The sequence below is a fragment of the Jaculus jaculus genome, chromosome 7 (genome assembly GCF_020740685.1).
Source record: "Jaculus jaculus isolate mJacJac1 chromosome 7, mJacJac1.mat.Y.cur, whole genome shotgun sequence".
Classification (NCBI taxonomy): Eukaryota; Metazoa; Chordata; class Mammalia; order Rodentia; family Dipodidae; genus Jaculus; species Jaculus jaculus.
In genome coordinates, this window is record NC_059108.1 from 63,387,468 (window position 1) to 63,392,509 (window position 5,042).

The 5,042-nt window shown below is 38.1% G+C and overlaps 1 non-coding gene across 1 annotated transcript; it reads left to right on the forward strand.

Moving 5' to 3' along the window:
• LOC123462564 lies at positions 1-104 on the forward strand. Its single transcript, XR_006638365.1, has one exon. It is a non-coding gene; the product is annotated as a U6 spliceosomal RNA (small nuclear RNA).
• The last annotated feature ends 4,938 nt before the right edge of the window (positions 105-5,042 follow it).

The window sequence follows — 5,042 nt, forward strand, 5'->3', positions numbered from 1 at the left end:
TTAGCTTCTGAAGTACATACACTAAAACTGGAATGACACAGAAAATATTAGCATGGCTCCTAAACAAGGATAATGGGCAATTTCATCAAATGTTGCATTAAATAAATAAATAAATGTAAATGGGAACTTCTATTTCTTTAGCTGAGTGGTTAGCTTATGGGAATTTGTTATATTATTGTTCTTTATAGCCCATACATTTAAAATATTATTTTGTAGTTATATAATAAAAATTACTATCTTAAGAAGCACCTCTCAAGATAGCAAACATGAGATAACATCCACATAAAAAAAGGTATGGTCACATGAGGGATTGACAGGCTGAAGCAACAGAATGGTATCAGTGATCTAGGAAACAGATACAGAACAACTTACATTTTATTGCAAAGACAGAATTTTTAGTTTGATTATGAATTACTGTGGTGGTTTTATTCAGAGGTACCTCATAAACTTAGGTGTTCTAAATTCTATGTTTCCAGCTGATGGAGATTTTGGAATTAACACCTCCTGGTGGCAGTGTATTATTGGAGGCAGGCTTATGGGTATTATAGCCATGATCCCCTTACCAGTATTTGGCACACTCTTCTGTTGCTGTTGTCCACCTGATATTAGCCAGGAGGTGATGTCCACCCTCTACTCATGCCATAGTTTTCCTCTGCCATCATGGAACTTCCCCTCAAGTCTGTAAGCCAAAATAATCCTCTTTTTTTTTTTTTTCCTACATGTTGCTCTTGATCAGGTGCTTTCTGTGAGCAATGTGAATCTAACTGCAACAATTACCTTCACATAACAGCAGAAAATTATAAATGTTCCATTATAGTGGAAGACCTATATCCATAGGATAAAATTAAATTTAGATGTATTTTACTTGTGTGTTTTCCTCTATGTATTCCCTTCTTATCCACTTTGATAATAAGTCATTTCATTATAATCCAGTGTCTCAGAGGTCATTAAGAGATTCAAGTAGACAAAAGTGGGGAGAAGATAGGTAAAAGTTTGAAAGCCATGGCTACTGATTTGCCAGACTGTACCATTTGGAACTCATTGAAACAAGCTGGGCTTAAAGTTGATACAGTGATAATAGATCAAAACTATAGTATATTAAAAGCCTGGCTATACTTGAAAGAAATCAAATTTCCCCTGTGTTTCCAAAAGAGGGACAAATTAGTGTGGGGTAACCTTTAAATTACAGCAAGAAAAACATAGTGACATTCATCAGGTATAACCCATGGCCAGAGAAACTAGCATAGTAGAAGCAAGTGTAGACTTACAATTAAAGACATACTCTGCTTAACATAATCTATTTGAAATATTCCACAATAAAATTATTTGAAAACAGCAAAAAAAACATAAATCTAAGAAAAAAACTAAAGACTGATTGGATATGAAGTTATGCTAAGTGGGAAGGAATTCACACCTGATACAGACATCAAAATCAAAAAGCCATAGACCCCAGAGGGAAGTTTCCATAGTTCTTTGACCAAATGGAGACATTATGCTCATCAAAATCCTTCTAAAGGTATTTATGTATCCCTTTTGATTAATGCTGTTCTCATTTTTTGTTAGAGAACTTTTTTTTTTTTACAGATAGCAACAAAGGGTGGAGAGATTCAACACTCCTCCAAATGACAAGAAGAGAAAAGGTAGTGCTTGGCAATGAATGAGTGATCTCTGTCACACCCACCAGAGCTCAGGGAGCATTTCAGAGGAAATGACACTGGTCTCTCAGCCAGGGAGCCATGTCTATGGAGATGGTGGTAGACACTGAGAAAAGTCAAACTATTGAGAGCTCAACAGAAAAGATTTTTTTCACATCCTCTACCACAGAAAATTGTGGAAGAAGGGGTGGAAAGAAAGCAGGAGTCATAGGGTACAAAGATGTATGTTAGGGTACCATTGTCCTGATACAAATTGACCTATGCATTCATGACTCCACAGTGCTTGATGATGCCTCCACAAGGCCTGTACTGGTCTGAGCCCATCAATATTTAAATATGAAGATCTGACAAGGATGAAAGGAATGCAACAACAAAATAGAAGAAGGACTACCTAGAAAGAGGATGGTCATCAGTGAGTAGGGAGTAGGGGAAAGAGAATAAGAAAGGATAAAGGGGTGGAAACATGATCAAATTACAGTATGTTCATATATTAAAGTTCTCAATAAAAGAGAAAGGAAGTATGGCAGACAGCTTCAGGTTCACTGAGATGAACTTCCAGACCAGGAACAGTTATGGAGAAAGAGATATTTATTGAAGCTTACAGATACTGGGGAAGTTCCATAATGTTAGAAGAAACTGGCCTGCCTTCACAGGTCCAAGCAGAGAGAGAGAAGCCCAAGCCAAAAGTCAAAAGCCACATAGCACAGCACACTTCAGGAACTCCAGCCAAGCACTCTTTGCATATCTTTAGATTGAAATCTGAAACCCACCACCACACCTTAAGATCCGCCTAGTGACACTGCCTCCAGCCAGGTGGCTGCAGATGCAAACTACAAACTATTAAAACACTGAAAAATTGGGGATCCATCTCTTCAAACTACCACATTCAGCCACTGGTCCCCAATAGATTTATAACCATCACACATTGTAAATTGTACTCAGATTCCTTTCAAAGGTCCCCACAGTCTTGACCAATTTAAGATAGTGAGTCCCATAAAACCAAACTAGTTAAATACTTCCAACATATAAGGGCACAAAGTAAACATTTTCAACTGGTATAATGTATAGCAAAGAAAGACTAAGACAATGCAAACTCACCCACCATCAAACAAACATATAACTTCTGCAGTTTAAGTTCAATATAACCAGAGACTGACAGTCTCCAGATTTTCTAGTTCCACCCTTCAGATGGGTGGAAAGAAAGCAGGAGTCATAGGGTACAAAGATGTATGTTAGGGTACCATTGTCCTGACACAAATTGACTTATGCATTCATGACTCCACAGTGCTTGATGATGCCTCAATAAGCCTGTAGCCAGGGAACACTTCCATACTAGGCCAACAGTGTGCTCTATGATATCCCTTGCATAGTCCTAGTATATCCAAAATGTCTTCAGGTCTTCATGAAAACCACGATCAATCTTTCAAAGGCTCTTTCAGACTACCAGGGCATCAGGCCCTGCTTCATGCTGCATCTCAGCAGAGGCTCCTGGAACAGTGTGCAATTCACGACCACTCCTCACATTTTTAATGCTTCCAAAACTAACACAAGGTGTACAGGACAAGCCATATTCTTAATTCAGAGAGGAAATAAATAATAACCTTGAAAAGCAGGTTCCTTCTCTAGTCAACTCTTTCCAAAAGACTTTGCCTTTCTATGATACTCTTTCCTCAGGCTTCCTTTCCATTGTTTTAATGTAAAGTGGGCATATATTCAAACTACAGGAAGGAAAGTAAGGAGAGAGGGAGGGAAGGAGAATGGAAGAAAAAGAAAAAAGAAAAAATGGAAAATAGAAAATTATTTAGGTTGACAAGTTTTAGTAATCAAAGCTACTCCTATACTCACACAACCTCTACTTGATCAGTAGACTCATTTGAAAATGAATCTGTAAAAAATAAAGTTGTTTATTAAAATATGGGCCATATATAATGCTGACTCTGACCCCCTGATCACAGACAGTAAACATTCTGTGCTGCCTACAAGCACTTTTGTGTGCAGCCCTTGGCTAGTACCCCCATATCTCCCACACCAACCAACTCCCTGATACACTTTGGACTGTGGAACTCAGTGACCCACCATCTCTCCAACACCCCACCCAACTTCCAGTGACTACTTGGGGCATCACATCAGCCCTGGAATGGGAATGCAGAAAAAATCAGGCAATCCCCTGCCAGGGGGAATCAGTGAGTCCTCCATAACCTCCCCTTCTGGGTTCAGTGGGAGAAAAAGGGCAACTACTCCAGTCCTGGAGTCAGAGGTAAGAAACAAGGACACTAGGTCAAATGGATACAAGACTTCCAATACCACCTTTAGTATGAAGCGCCAGCCCAAAGTGGCTGGTGCCCTTATGACCTTCACAACCTGCACATCCCAAAATACAAAGCCATCATTAACCTATTCTATATAAGCATAAAATAGAACATTCTCTGAAGACACTACATGGGAAAACTCTTGTTCCCTCCTTAAATAAATAAGATTCACATATTGTGATGGGCAGACCACAACACAAAAGAAACAACACATAACAACAAATGGAGGGAGCTCCAACAAGGTTGTCTAATCCTACAATGGAAGTCTCCAATGAAAACATAGAATAGACAACAGGAAGAGAACCACAAAATGAAGACACAGATATGTGACCCTGACCAAGCAAATGGGAGAACTGGCAGCAAATCAACAACAACAACAACCACAAAAGTCACATAAATGAAATCCATACAACTGTCTTCACGAAGCTTGATCTAATAGACAAACCCAGAGAGACAGCAAAAGGGAGTTAAATGAATTGAAGCTGACCCAAAAAAGAGGATCTCGACAACTAGCTGATTAAGCTTAATGAAGAAAAAAATTAAATGCAAGAATGATTTCCAAGAAGCATTAATAAAGTCAGAACATGACCTGAAATTGGAACTGAACAAAGAGATGGCAGAATTAATATTGTGAAAGTGGAAATTCTACCAAAAGCAATATAAACATTTAATGCAATACCAATAAAAATTCCAATATCATTATTCACAGACATAAAAAAAAAGATCTCAAATTCATATGTAATGTTAGAAGGCCTCAGATATCTAAACATATCCTCAGCAAAAGAAACACCTGATCTAAAGCTATATTACAAAGCCATAGGGGGGAAAAACAACCTGGTACTGGAATAAAAACAGAAAGATAGACCAATGGAACAAAACTGAAGACCCATACTTTGTGTCAAATAACTACAGCTACTTGATCTTTGACAAAGGTTCAAATAACATAGACTGGAAAAAGAAATATTCAAGAAATGATTCTGGACAAATGGAATAACCATAAGTAGAAATATGAAACTGACCCACTCATCTCTCCACACAGAAAAATCAAGTCCAAATTGGTTAAAGACCTTAATAAAGG